Genomic DNA, 16,568 nt, shown 5'->3' on the forward strand with positions numbered 1-16,568 from the left:
CAAGTATTATAACACACACTTTTCGTTCTGAACGTGGCTGTGCACAATACCTGACGATCGTTTCACACTTAACACTTTGATTGTTTTGCTTTTACTTTTTATGTGTCTATCATCGACGGTACGAAGCAACGTTTAAGAGAGTCGTCTCGGTGTTACAACGTTTAACATAACCTTTTTCGATACCTCGATAATAAGCTCGCAGATGAATGATCTTCAAAATGATCGATAATTGGTTTGTAAAGATTTAAAAAATATCAGAATTTTTCGATTATCTTCTTATTCCTCTTATTTCTTCTTTCTTTTTTAACTCTGTTTTCTTTCTCTTTATATTAATTGACTTGTTTCTTCTTTGTAGAATGGCCCCATTGAACGGTTAAAGGTTAGGTACGGTTGGTATACAGATCGAGATATGCTTAATAAAAACTAACTTTTTTTTCTTTGTTTAAAACGATTGTTCCTCTTCTCGTTGGTCCACACGTTATATATCTTTGTAAATTTTGCGGATTGACGAAGGAACGAAAAAAATTCTTCTTTACTTAAGCTATGTAAATTCTCTTTATCTGAGGTATCCAGTTAATCTTTACATATGCCTGTATTATTCGTCCGTTCCAACTGTAATCGAAATTACATTTTCTCTAAATTATTTACTTTTATTTAAAAGTTAAAAAGTCTATTTAATATTCATTTATTTTAACACGAATAGGTGGAAAGAAGCAGACATAGTTTTATCAAAAATTCTCTTTGAAATGCTGTTCCGACAATTCCGTTAATTTGTTAATTATTTGTGGATGTTTAATACCGATGTTTTAATCATTCTGATGGTTAATTGTATAGAAGCATTAAAATTGGACGCATGCAGTGACTATGTACACGTATGTGGTATATATGTACCATGAATAAGAGAACATTCTGTGGAGAATTGTAAGCACAGGTCAAGCTGAGTACAATGCGATCGTAAAGAGATGTCGAACATGCTTCTGCTCAACAAGGCACAGCATGTTTTCGAAATACAAGTGGTCGCAATTAATCGTACAGATTTCGTACAGATTTAATTTAAGGATTTTAAAATATTTATTTTTTATTTGATTTTTCTGCAAATATACTTTTTTTTACTTTTATAAAGAAAAATTGATTTATGTTTAATCTTTCAGCTGAATTTTCTCTTTTAACTTCTAAGCTTTTAACACATCAATGCTTCATTAAAAATCGAAAAGATCCAAAATAATTAATGTCGATTTTTTGGTAAGTACGAAAAATAATTATAAAATGGTAAAAAATGTAACGAAATTTAAAAGTATGTGTAATAGCAAAACTTGTAAAAACTCAAAGATGAATGCAAAAGGAAATCTGGAAATTTATATTCCTTAAAAAAAAATTCATAATTTAAATTCGAATTTATTAAACTCAAACTTAGTTTTTTTCAGGTTTTAAGCCTTCAATCTTTTATAAAAATTGGAAAAAAAATATTTCTTTGAGAAGAATTAACACATTCGATATAAGAAATAACAATTACAATTATTTATGTTATTGTTATTTAACCAAGCAATTTTCCGTGAAATAAAAATATTCAAAGAAGCTTATTTCTAAATCTCAAACGAGAGATCAAAGGATCCAATATGTTAAAAGGGTTATTTGCCTTTCCTAGAAAATCTCGTTTGATAACTACCTCGTTCCTTCATCGATCTTTACACATCCGGTGAAAAATTCTGCATAAAATATCAGCCAGACGATTCGTATTTGTGAAACAAACATGTTTTTTGCTTCGTATGATTGAAAGTATATTACGATCAAATATTTCTCATAAATATATCTCATAAAAAAAATCATTAATAATAGATTTTATGTAATAATATAATACTAGAAATTTAACATATCAATTTTAATATTATTATAAATAGATGAATATATTTTAACAAAAAATTCTTAAAATTTCATTTACGAATTCTCATTTTTATTTTCGTGTAATCCTTCAAACTATATTATTAAAAAAAAAAAAAAAAAAATACAATTTCGATGTTGCACCAAAATTTTTTATTTTTATTTTTTGCTTCAAGCTGATGTTTTGTTCCATTTCGATTGAAATACCACTTGTGTTTTCTATTATTGAATCATTTTTTCTCACAAAATACGAGTTTTATTGTTTTCCATAGAGAATTGCAATTAAACTCGAATAAAAATTATACTTATTCGTTTTCTTTTAAAATTTATAATTATACCTTTCTATAAAAAAAAAATAAATTAAAACAAAATTCATTTCAATAAATAATTCAATATGATCATAAACAAAGTTCATAAAAAATTAAAAAAAAAAAATGCATCTCTTTGTACAAGTATACATTTTACTGCAGAAATAATCTGTTTATGGATATTTGGACGACATGGATAATAAAAAAAAAGAGTTTGTTTTATCGCATATTGTTGGGGGAAAAAAAGCAATTATTCGAAATTTTTACTCGAAATAAAACAAAGGTTTCGTTTAAAAAAGAAAAGAAAAAAAAATATTCGAAAATTCGTTTAATCAAAGGATCCACTTTGTTCGAATCATATCTCATTAAATTCACCTGCCTGTGGTCAATGAACCACACAAACTCAGGGATCAGGAAGATCTATTTGTTTGTCCCATGATCCTAACCGATCCCTTTATTTTCACAAAACGTTTCGTCAAATTGCTCGAATTACGAATGATGGTGACATCATTGTAGTTTCATCACTGTGCTTGAAGAACATGTAATTATTACATGTAATTAATAAGAAAAAAAAAGAGCTTGTAGAAAGTAATTTTAATTGTTGCGACGAACGCAAATTAGAATGATTAAATAATTTTTCGATTTTGATGATTTTGAATTTTCGTTGGCAAGATTATAATAGCATTTCATATTTGTACGAGTGATCAGTAATTAGTTAATTTGAAATATCTTTTTCTAATTTAAATTACTTACTGCTTTATGCTTCCTTATCATTTTTTTTTTTTTCTTCTAAAAATTTATGATTCCACAGATTTTTAAGATACTCGTTTCTTTTGACACCAAATTGATTTCAAATCTCTGAAATTTTTATAGCCTTGACTTAGCAGAATTCTAATTCAACGCTTTGACACCCAAGTTTCAAATGTCAAAATCTACAAAACACTGCTTCGAATTCTAATTCTATGTTCTGGATGAAATTTAAAGAACCTTCATATGAAATCTCAAGATTCTTGACCTCCAAACGACCTTGACTCTCCATTTTGACCTCCAAATGACCTCTTAATTTTTCACTTTGGCCTACAAATAACCTTGGAAACCCTCCACTATGATCCTTAAATAACTTTGAGCCTTCATAATGACCTTCGAATGACCTTCTCTTTCGAACGATTTAAAATTTTGTTCCTTTGCATTAGAACTCTAGAATCCTGTAGAATCCAGATATCGAATCCAGAGCTTAGAATTTCGTTTCCAAATTGATTTCAAAAGTTCAAAATCACCCTAAATCAAAAAGCAAAATCCAGAAACTCGTAGGAATCCTGATTTTAAACTCTACAAGAACTTTCTATAAATAAGAAACATTCTCAAATCCAGACGCTAAATCATCGTTGATTTCGATTGCAATCTCCAGATACGAGAAAGTGTAGAAACTTCCTTGAGCTGTTAGAATTCCGAGTAGTATCACCGCATTTATACACTTCTCGAACCGGCATTGTGCAAACTTGGAAATTCTAGAGTTGCCGCCACAGCCAATCTTATCGTTAATTTGCTCGCGCCGATAAAATTCGAGTTCGAGTAAATTTTATCTATTTTACGACGTCACGTTCTGTGATCAATCTTGCAACTCCTCGACAAAAGTGGGAAAGTTGATTTTACGAGTTTCCGCAAATTCTTGACTTCTCGTTTAAACTAAAAAATTCTAACTTTCTAACTCCTCGAATATTTACGTATCCGAAAAGTTAGCGTGACGTCAATGATAAAAGGAAGAACGCCTCGATTGAAAGAACGTTTAATTTACTTCTAAAATTTTCCCTCCTCTCGAAAAAGTTCCGAATCTTCTTAGAGGAGAATCATTTTGCTAACCGCTTTGCCAACCACTCTCTGTCTCGCCAACTTTCATTTTTTAATCGCGATGAAGCCTGGAATCGCAACTTTGAATTGGCTTCCGGTATTTCCACCGGTGAATTCAATCGAATATTTTTTTCAATTTTTTTTAAATTGAATTCAACCGTTCGACGGATTTGACGCTTAATTTAACAATTATTCATCAATCAATATCTCGAATAAATTTAAAATCTGATATAATTTATTTAATAATAATACATAACATCATTGTGTAATTTAATACATAATATCATATAATTTAAGATTCAGAGAATACGCGATAATTTTATATTTTTTTTTAATATTACGAACAATGTGAATCTTCGTTTCAAATATCACTCGCTTATCTGACTTTTGCAAGTCGAGTGAAAACAAGTTTTGTTGTGTGTCGAGTAGTAGAGTTTAGGTTAGACGAAAGGTAAAGACAAGGAAAGCACGAGAATGTCAGGCGAATGTCATATTGTGCGTTTTTCTTCGTAAGTGTTATTATTTTCTCTCTCTCTAAGGACATTCGTCCTTTCCACGAAAATCAATATTTTTTAACGCATTTTAACGAATTATATTTATTCAACGTGTTGCATTCAACATCCTTTGCTATTCACTGCAACGTATATATAAATGATCTTTAATTATTTTAAAATCCACTTATCCAAAATAAAGTACACGAAGCTCGAGGCTCGAGCGAGCGAGAGAGAAAGAGAGAAAGAAAGCGAACGAGAGAGAAAGAGAGAAAGAAAGCGAGCGAGAGAGAAAGAGAAAAAGAAAGCGAGCGAGAGAGAAAGAGAGAAAGAAAGCGAGCGAGAGAGAAAGAGAGAAAGAAAGCGAGCGAGCGAGCGAGAGAGAGAGCGAAAGGGAAAGAGAGAAAGAAAGCGAGAGAGAGATCTAATCGTGGAATCGAGGTCAAGGGATAGAGGTAGCCGTAATTACGACATTCGATCTGTTTTGCACTTTCCACGGAGGCTGATCGTTCCCTGTAATTACCATGCGTCGTGGCGCACCGCAAACGATGCCCTTCCTAATAATTTCCTGTCGAGCTATACCATTGTCAGAGATGGATAATTAGAGAGAAGAAAAGAGAGAGAAAGTATCGAATTAATCGCCAAGTTTTTCACCCCGCACATCTCATCTTCTTGAGCTCATCCTCGGGGAACAGGGTGAAAGACGACATGCTCGAGAATTCAAAAGCGTTGGATTAAATTAAAGATCCACTTGGTACGTGTTACAACGTGATAACTTAACGAACCTGCCTTTTCGTACAGCGTGGAGTACGAAAGAGGAGGTGAAGGAACACGGAGACGAGCACTGTTTCTTGATTATCTTGTTAATTTTGTGATTGTAGAGGGATTGTGGAACAGAAGAATTGAAATTGTAATTTCTTGTTATTATAACGAGATAATTTCAAGTAGAAAGAAAATACAGTAAAGATTTAACGCGTGGAGGATAAAATTTCTGTTAAATTGATTTGAGAATGAATTGTATTAAATATCTCTATAAGTTATAAAAATGAAGATAAAAAGAAGTTGGAACGAAAAATAATTGGGAGATTTATGTTAAAAAAGATGTTTGAATTATTAACAATGTATTCATACAATGTAATTATAAATTTAATAATCTGTGAACAAACTTTAAAATATCGAATGTATCCATCTAGTAATAAGTTTTAATTGAAAAACTTTTTTTTTGAATGTTGTTATATCACATTCCACGATATAACAATACATACAATACGTACTAACTTAACCTTACCTATACGTATTATATGATATACTTCAAAACATGGGACAGATTTTGTTATAATACGTGAGTTTTAATTGAAAAATTTAAATAATATTAAAATAATGTTATCTAACTGAAGAAATTCTTTTGAATATTATATCATTTAAATTCTAAATTAATATACAAATATAATTTATAAAGGATACACTTCAAAACATAAAATATATTCTTTCATCCAATATTCGTTTTAATTAAAAACTAAAATAATTAATATTAAAAAATTATCAAATTGAAAATATTCTTTTGAAACATTATTGATATACTAATAGAATTTAATAATAATAATATAATAATAATCTAACCATTGTATGGATTACACAAGTTAAAATGCTCAACTGCAAACAATATAGAAACATTTCTATCATCAAGTATTAATTCTTTTCCAAATTTTCCAATGCAACCACGCCTTTAATAATCAATTTTAGAAATGGCAACTGCGCTTCAGGGAAAATCGTGGTTTCAACATGGCGCCAAACTCGATTTCACGAGAGATAGCCAAAAGGGACTGGCCGGTTTTAATTATCAAAGCTACAAAGTGCAATCATGCGGTACGAGTAGTACAAGAATCCAAGACTGGCAAACTCGACGACATCGGGAAATTCGATTGACTTTTGGAGGGGAAATGAAGAATTATCTCTCGGCCAATTTGCATTATCACTTTATTATCTCGATCGAGGGGATTAATCAACCTCTAAAAATGTTATATCTATTCTATAACTCCCTCGAGGAAGATTTAAAATTCATAACTCTGCCTCAACTACACGAGAAAACTTGATTTCCCCTCGATTTCTCCCTTCGTGCAATTATTATTACGCCTTTCTGAAGTGATTCGCCGACTTATTTTAAATTCATTTCCTCCGCGACATAGAAAAATTGCTTTGGAACACGATAATAAATTGGCTGATAAAGATAAATTTAGATGATAATTATATTATTGAATTAATATAGTACAACTGTTATTTTTTGTTCTAATATTCATTGTTATTTTTTCTCATTAAATAATTTCCAATTTATTATTGTAAACGATAAATATATTTGAAATTATTAAGATAAAATTATCTCGATGAAGTTGTTATTTAATTAAAATGAATAGATTTAATTAAAAAAAATAATAATAATAAATTTGTTATATCACGTGAAAGCAAATTTTTTTTCGAATAATTGTTGAAGAATTCTGGTTCGTTTTTTTAGTAAAATTGAAGTAAATAAAAATATATATAATAATTTTTTGACTTTGCCAATTGTAAAAATAAATTTCTTTCTGGTTTCTGATGTCCATGTATTATGTTTTTAATGTTAATTTCTTTATATTCGTTCTGCAACAGATATATATATATATATATATATATATATATATGTGAATAAATTATATGAATAAAAATAATTTTATTATTAGTATTATATATATCTAAAAATATTAACAAAGATTGGAATAAAAGATATGGAATAAAATAAATCTACAGAAATTATAACGAATTAATTTTTTAACGTTATAATTGGAAAATTAATTCGCAGAGATTTCGTAACTTAAATACTGCGAACAGAGATAACTTATTATATAAACAATATAAAGAAGATTAAAGGATCTGTGGTATAATTTATTTTTATATTAAAATTAATGAGATTTGCAATAACAACTAAATATTAATGCTATGAAAAAATATGAAAAACTCTAAAAAAATTTAATAAATTTGAAAATCTCAATAAATCTTTTCGATGAATCCAAAACAAAAATCAGATTTGCAACGATGATTAAATATTAACAAGAATTCTCAAATGAATCTAAAATTTAAAAATTTTATCTCAATTTGTGAAATCAGAAATTGCAAAAATTTTGATATACTAACACAAGCGTTAAATTATTTTAACGTTAAACAAATTACAATATTCATAATAATCAGTATATCATAACACGTTATGCAACTCTTGTTTAATTATCCGCCTCTATTAGATACGCGTACTACGCGATTCTAATCTCCGATTTTGTTCAACATCAAATATAAACGAACGTGTTGTCAAACGATCACAGCTATCGCTTTCAAGAATAACCATTAATTACGAGGATCTATGAATCGTGATTGCAGAAGATTACGTTAGCATTAATTGATGTTGGACTCGATGCTGTTACTTCACAGTATGAAATCGAATAGAATCTGTAATTTCATAAAAAAAAGAATTATGTAACTTACGCAGAATAGAATATGCACATTGAATTATGTAATTATAATATTTTGTTAATGTAATTGTTGCGTTAATATTTTTCATTTATTTAATAAAGGATGATGAAAAGAAGGATAAAAGAAAAATATATTGTTGAAATTTAACTAAATCTAATTATTATTGGTAAGGATATTTCTATAAAAAAGATAACTACATTCTAATACTAATATTAAGATGAATATAATTATATTGTTAATATAATTATATAATATACTGTTAAAATATAATTGTGAAATTTATATAAAAAGTAATACAATTTTTAAAAAATCGTAAGTAAAATTATAATTGAATAACTTCGCAATTAAATTTTGTGAAATTTAAAACAAAGCAAAGAAGAAATAATCTATCATTATATAGGTTATATTAGGTTAAGTTGCTTATAATTTAAATAAATAACTCAATTAATATTTATATATATCAATTTTTACATTTAGCCTCTTTATCAACCTTTCGAACATGTTTCACTTTGAATAATCAAGTTTTAAAAAAAAAACTTTCACCAATTTCCTTCCAAACACAAAACAAACATAAACCAAATTGTAAAGTATTCCAATATAAAATATAAGTAAATTTCTTCAATGAAAACTTATTCAACATAAATTAAACAGAAATCAAAAAATAGTAAAAAAATTAATCCTAACTCAAAGTTAAAACATTACTATTTCAAAATTAAACGTTCAAGTCGCATCATAGTCGAAACTTTATAAAAATGACGAAGAATTTCGATCTACTAGCGCGACAGAGGGCGCTCAAATCTACTTTACCGAGACAGATCAGTTTATTTAAACGTGCTTTCCATTACGAAACCGATCGAAGCGAAAAAGGATTAGAGACGAGGTTTAAACTCTCCATAATCAAATGGAGGAAAATTTCTTCTATGCGTAAAAATGCCATCGAAGGATTTCGATTGGTCTTTCGAATTAATTCGATCATTTAAAATAAGGGAACACTTCTGAGGGAAAGAAACAGTTTGTATCAGCTAAAACTATTATTAAACTTGAATTTTAAGCTTTCGGAGAAAGAAAGTTAACGATGAGTAAAATTTATCAAATTTTATCATTCAGAAAATTTTTTTAATTCTTGATTTTGTTGATAAGTGTGTTATTCTCTATTCTTTTTTTTTTTTTAGTGATTAATATAATAATATAATTTGTTATGATTACAATGATATTGAGATGTTAAATTTTGATTTGAACAATATAAAATATCCAAATTAAACAACATATTACATGATATTTAAAGAGTGAAACGAATTTTTATTCAAGTTCTATTTCTCTATCTATATTTGTAAAAATTTAATTTACAATTTAATTATCTAATCTAACCTAACCTAACATTTTGAACACTTCTTTCCATGAATATCACAGTGCAATTAAATAACTTTTCCAAAAATAGAATATCAAAAGAAAATTAAATTTGCGCAGTTTTCAAAAAATTCTCAACGATCGATTTTGACGAATATACAGCATCTTTTTTTCACAAATAGGTACCATTTTAAGAAGAATGCTTTTCCTCAAGAGACAGTTTACGGAGTTAAAATCCGAGATAAATTCTTTCAACGATTGCAAATTTGCGTCGAGAAAGGGATTCTTGCTTTTATTCTCACGGTAAGTTAAGTTTATTATTCTTGCAGAACGTACGAACGAGTTGGCAAGAAATGAAGAGAAATAGGATTGATAAAGTCAACGATCTGGAATATTTTCGTTTTTTCAGAAGAATTCACAAATTCAAGGTCACGAATCATAACATCTAACGTATCAATGATTTGAATCGTTGAAAAACAATAGCTACCGTATATGCCATTATCATCACAAAGAAATTGAAACACGATCATCACCTCTTTCTTCTATGCAAGAGATTTAATTTAATATTTATGATGAAAAGATATCGAAATACAAATAGGATCTAATTTCATGAAAAATATGGAAGGGAAAAATCATATTTATATTCCAAGAAAAATGGGGAAAGTCTTATATAAGAGAAGTCATTATAATAATACGACAAATGAGAACATGAATCTCTCAATAGTAGAATTTACATAAATAGTCAAATTTTCTAAAATTGTTGAAAAGTAGATTATAGATTTTTATAAAGTTATAGTATGGAAATATAGTGTAAAAAATGTCGTGTCATTTAAGATAAAATTAAATATTAATTCATTTCAAACGTGTTATTTAACAAATATCGTAAATTATATAAATAAAATTTATATTATTTTAAATTAGATATAGTACTTTAATATTATATCATATTCAAATATTAAAGATACTCATAAGATACTGATTAAAGAAACCCTTTAATTCGTTTCTATCTTTATTTCTCTTAACAATTTAAATTTTATCTCAGATGTATTAATATATTTCACGATACGAGAGAAAACGTTATATTAACAAAAATTTATCTTCAAATAAAATAAATGAAGAGAAAAGTAAGAAACTCATTATGGATAATTTATATTAAAACCTATCTTTGTTCCATTAATTTCATAATAATTTCTTACATGAAAATTATTTTAAATATTTTATTTTGAATTAAAGAACATTTTATTACGTTCTCTTCTCATTATCTCTGTCAATTAAAATAATTTTCAAACTTATATTGAGATACACACAAAGCATATTCCATTTTTACTTATTTCGGTCGATAAGTTAAAATGCATTTTTATTCTTCTCGCTCGATAACATAAAATGTATTCAATTTTTACTTATTTCGGTCGATAAATCTTTTCAAAGAATATCAGATATTCCAATTGCAACATTATTCGAATCGTTATTTATATATGACTTCGAGCGAAAGAAATATGCTCGTAATATTAATTAGATTCTTGAATTGACACGCAGAATATTCATTTACCCGTGAATATCGTGGAAAATACACGTGAAGAACCGTGACACGTTCATCTCTCGCAAGAACGATAAGGCAGAATTGCATAACATTTCGAAACGTTAATTTAATTGTGGCGGAAGTGCCAATTAGCGAAAGCGTATCGTCGACACATTTCTTCGACCTCGTTTCGATCAACTCATTTTAGATTAAAAACATTTCGAGTCATGCAATTTTCAAAGAGACATTTATAACCTGTTTTACAAAATAAATATCATCAATTTGAATTGACTGTGACAAATATGATAAAGGGATAAACTGTCGATAAAGAGACAATAAAATAGAAGATCAAATTTAAACAAAATATCTTTGTAAAATGGAATTATTTAATTTTGAATATCTTTGCATTGAAGAAATTACACTATTCTTATATCAATTATATATAAGATATTCCTGAAATATTTTTGAAATTCTTTAGAAGTTAAAAAAAAATGACAGTCAAGGTTTATTTATTAAGTTACGACTGTAACTTTTGTAAAAATTGTTTTTTAATAATACTTTTTAAATAAATAAAAAAATTATATTATAAATTTAAATAATATTATAAATGCGTATTTTAACAAGCATTAAATATTTTCTAAGAAAAATGAAATAAAATAAAATATTTAATTTTAAATCGTAATTTTTTTATATATTACTAAAAACATATCCAATAAAATATCCAATAAAAATAGAAATATAAAAAAATTCTTTTCGAACATTTTATTAGCTACGAGAGATGAAAATTGTAAAAAATTTCCATATATTTTATATCTAAGAGAATTTAATTAAACCGTCCTCGAGCGATTCGAGCTGTTAATTTGATGCTCCATCAATCATAGATGTAATTAGTATCAATCTGCGTTTCAAATAACAAGAAACATCATTTAGGTGGCCTATTTAAGATCCTATTGGATTTTCTTTCTTTACTATTTTGTCTTGTATAGAAATTGCAAATATTTCTCTTTGATTTATGTATTGTATTTGGAATAATATTGGAGAAAATTTATTCGCACAATAAAACAAAATTGAATAATATAATTGATATTATCGTATATGATTATAATAAATAATTAATAATTGCTTCGATATTTGACATTTTAATGAAACTATTTTTAATATTTTGTTATTAATGTTTTTTTTATAATATTTAAATCGAATTCTGATTGTAAAATGTTAATAAATATTATTTATTATTAATGTTTCTTGCGAATTGAAAAATTGCAATTAATTTTTGTAACTCATAGAGATTGTTTTAAAAAGATTGCAAATATTCGAAAAATAAACTATATTAGGATAAAAATTTCATAATGTAATTTCTTACACGTGTAACATTTAGAATTTTATTATTGCAACAAATTTCAAAGATATTCTGAAATGCAACAAGTTGCTTCGAATATATCCTAACCTCAAATAGCTTAAAATATATTCCACTTCAAAGTACTTACATACATTTCATCCTTTCCTGCCCAATATCGATTAAATTTCATTTTGGAACATGAAAGGTTCTCTAAATTTCCTTTTTCTACTTTCTGTTAATATTTTTTGATAATTCACATTCATTGCTAAAAACAAGCTAACTTAATATAATTTATATATTTCGTTTCTATTTATTGAATATTATCAAAAAATATAATAAAATTATAGAAAAACGATATTCTTATAATATTTTAATAATACATTAATTATTTTAAAAGAAATCTAATTTCATTTCATTTCATTTTTATTTTCAATATTTCTTACAATATTAAAAACTAAGAAAATGATTCTATAGAATAAAATTTAATTTTATAATCTCTTCTATTTTAAAAATCTTCACGAAAAAAATTTCTAATCATATAATAAATTTCATAAATTTAATAATTTATTAAATTTAGAATATTATCTATATATTTCAATAAAATTTACTAGTTTTTTTTTTTTTTTTGTAACATATTCACTCTTTCATAACCTAACCTAATTTAATCTATATATTTCACTTCTATTTATCATTCATATCGAGTAGCATCAGAAATTATAGAAAAGAATACCACTTCATAACTTAATTTCACAATCTTCTCTAAATTCCAAAAATCTTCACGTATAAAATTGAAAATCACAAAACAAATTTCATATAAATTTAATTATTCACATTATTAAATACAACATTAAACATCATGTACACTTAAACACATTATTTCGAATTATCGATTGAGCAATCGAAGAACCAATCCTATGATCAATATTCCATGCACAAATCGCTTAATAGTGCGTAATTATTTCAGTGGCCTACTTGATGTCTCATTAGAATCGTCCGCGTGAACGAAATTAATTCCTGTGTCGTGATCCAGCAACGTGAACGAATGAATACACTCGCGTATCGTTATGAATTAATATAAACTTAATAATTTTCCATTAGTCAGAAATTTATTCGTGTGCGAGGTCTATCATGATGTGTCGTGGCAGGTTAACGAAATTGCATTATACAACGCACTAATCACAAGAGATGGCGTTGTTGCTATTTGTGGCATTGCTGCCAAACGTTATATAATAGTTTAATGAGATCATTTTTAATTGGATGTCTAATATAGGTTATATATTGTGAAATGAATTAGAATTTTTTTTTTGCTTTTTTCTTGAATATTTGAATATTAAAATTTGGGTTAATTTCCATCATTCGATTAATATTTTAATGCGGATTTTCATGTAGCTAAAGAATAAGTTCAGATATTCAATTAATATGTAAAATATAAGTATTTGCATGATATTTAGTAATTTTATATTTTTCACAATTTTTTGATAAAATACTGTTATATAATATTTATTTGAAAAAAATTTTCTATAAAATATCTTTTATTTATAGATAAACTATTCATAAAATTTTTCCAATTTATATCATTTTACTTGTAATATATTAAATTTTTTTATATTATTGAATTATCGTACAAATAAAACTAATATCGAAGAAAAAGTATTTGCATAAAAAAATCTTAAAAATACGAAAAAATGTAATCTTTCTCATATTCTTAATCTCAAAATACAAAAAATGAATTTTAAAAATGATTTTATATTCCACGCAAATTTTTCATTCAAAAATCTTTAAAAAATATTCAAAGACTTTTTCAACGATTTTCTAATTTTCTTTTTTTTTTTTTTTTACCAGAATTATATTTTTATACGTGGTAAAAATTAAAAATTTCCAAAATTTTTGAAAATCTTATCGAGTTTAAAAGCTTAAACTTTAAATCATGATCGTCTCTACATGCAGAAGCGTTAATTAACTCGAACTCAATTTTAATTACGAAGTCATATCATGACATTGAAGCTGGACCTCCGCCACAACCAGATTTAAGAGATTCGATTAATTTCGTGTGAACGTTCGATTGGTTGTTCGTTCCCTCCTCTATTTGCATTCTAACGTTAATGAAATAATTGTGCTGTAGACAGCGAGATAATTGTTGCTTGAAGCATCTTCGAAAAAAAAAAAATTGAATTTTGATTTTTTTCTATTCGACATGATTTCTACAAGAAAAAGAAAAAATTAGAATATTTTTGATTATCAATTACGGATAATCTTAAAAAAAAAAGAAAATATTTAAAATTTTTGAAGACCCGTAGATTTCGATGATTTTAAAATATTTTTTTCGAGGAAATAAAAGAATTAAAATATTTGAGATGTTTGAGAAGCTATAGATTTCTATGACTTTGGAATAATCGGATCATTAATCTAAAAATATTCGAGGTACTGTTATTTGACAACATTTTTGTTGTTGTTATTTGTTCGATTTCAATGTTATTAGTATTTTTTATACAATAATTGATTAAAAATTGAATATGCATTTAAATGTAAAAAGAGAGATCAAAAGAACAGTTAAATAAAATAATTATGAAGAGTCAGTAAAAGATAAAGTCGAATTTTATAAACATATAAATATAAAATTATCAGATTCACGTTACTTATCGTTTTAGGAAGCGAATTTGATTAAAATCAACTATCCATTTTAACTCTGCTTATGACTTTCACTGATAAGAAATTCTTACTTGAAATACCTCCATTTAAATCTCTTCCGCAAGTTAATATTGTACGTAGAAATATATCATGAGTCATAAGACGGAAAGAATTCAGAATAACAAGATCAACAGGTTAATAACGATTAATATCGGAAGCACGCCTATTCGCTTGTGTAGAAGCAGAATTCGTGCGCATAATGGCCATATAAAGTAACACCTGAAATTAATATAAATTACTGCAGGTTAAATTAATTCGTAAATAAACAATTATAAATAAAATTTATCATTTATTACAAAGAAATATCTCAATTGACTCATCTTTTGAAAAACATTTTTTGTTTTATAACCTCACATATTATTTGACACTCCTTTGTTCTTCATAATGAATATTACTTGTTAATTTTTACGAAATTTATTCGTGGATTATTCAACATTGAATTATTTTACTTTTACATTTATCGTTATATTTTTTCACGTTTATGTAAAATTAATATAATCAAACACTTTTTCCTCTTTAAGATGAAACGAGTTAAAAATAACGTGTCAAACAAAATAGATGAATCTGCCTGTTTTATCGTGGAACGCCCTCTACGTGGTAAAATTGCAGTTACGATTATTGGTGAAGGAAAAGGTTGTTGAGGGACGTATAATCTAATGTGGCAAATAAACGAATGGGATATATTTTCATAAAACGAAAAGAACAATTGCTACGAGAACAAAAATTGTACATCTAAACTTTTTTTTTAAAAGTATTCATCCATTTATTAAGAAATTGATCAATTTGACAAGTTTCGAAAATTAGGTTAGGTTCAACTCTTGGATTGTTAATGAAAAGATAGAAAAAGTAAGATCATTTGATTTTATCACTTTTTTTTGATCTTATATCTCTTGCTATTTTTTTATTATTTTTTTTTATACTTTTTATAATCCTCGTAACTATAGTTTGAAAATAACAATACTTCATTGTCAATTATGAGCTTTAGATATATATAATTTTATTTCTACAAATTAATTCTAAGATTTTTTCTTCTAATATCTAGTATCATTCTATTTTTACTTTTACAAACGTTCAATTGCATAAAGGAAGAAGTTTTGAAGAAAAAAAGATAATGAGATGTTCTTTACTTTCTTGTCAAAATTACGGCAAATTTCAAAATCAACTTTTTCGTTTCAAACGAAATCTCCTTAACGAATGATCAAACAACATTAAATTAGGAGGAAAACATTCCTTTTTCGAGTCACGTTCCACTCTCCACTCTCGTTTACTTTAAGAGACAGATAGCTACGAAAAATTTCCAACTAGTACGAGTTAATGTTTACTACTAGAAAGGAGACGAATCACTATCCATGAATCATGATTAATTAACCAGAGGATTGATCGATTCTCGACAACGATGTTCCCAATTTGTTCGTGATTTATGGAGACGTCTCGACAAAATCGAATTCGACATTACTTATTTTTTTAAGCGGAAACAGGAAACCAGAGATCGCGTGTCTACACCGCGTCGATTTTCGTTCGATTTTGCGATCGATTGGACGGTGATTGATCGACTTTCGTGAAAGTCAGATCATAGGTCGTAATAACAAACGCGCATGCTCGAACATTTACTACCTTCATGATAAGATATCAAATGAAATGAAATTTTGACGATT

The 16,568-nt window shown here is 26.8% G+C and overlaps 1 protein-coding gene and 1 long non-coding RNA gene across 8 annotated transcripts in view; one reads left to right on the forward strand and one right to left on the reverse strand.

Annotated features, from left to right (window-relative positions):
• Positions 1-16,568, reverse strand: part of LOC100872091 (potassium channel subfamily T member 2) — a 176,208-nt gene that overhangs the window by 129,207 nt on the left and 30,433 nt on the right. The gene's annotated exons all lie outside the window — the stretch shown is intronic.
• On the forward strand, positions 105-1,934 carry LOC147657224 (uncharacterized). Its single transcript, XR_015292739.1, has 6 exons — positions 105-232; positions 356-384; positions 514-614; positions 704-872; positions 1,152-1,242; positions 1,425-1,934. It is a non-coding gene; the product is annotated as an uncharacterized LOC147657224 (long non-coding RNA).

Source organism: Apis florea, unplaced genomic scaffold, assembly GCF_048593485.1.
Source record: "Apis florea isolate Af1SG1 unplaced genomic scaffold, ASM4859348v1 contig_3203_pilon, whole genome shotgun sequence".
In the NCBI taxonomy this organism is placed as follows: domain Eukaryota; kingdom Metazoa; phylum Arthropoda; class Insecta; order Hymenoptera; family Apidae; genus Apis; species Apis florea.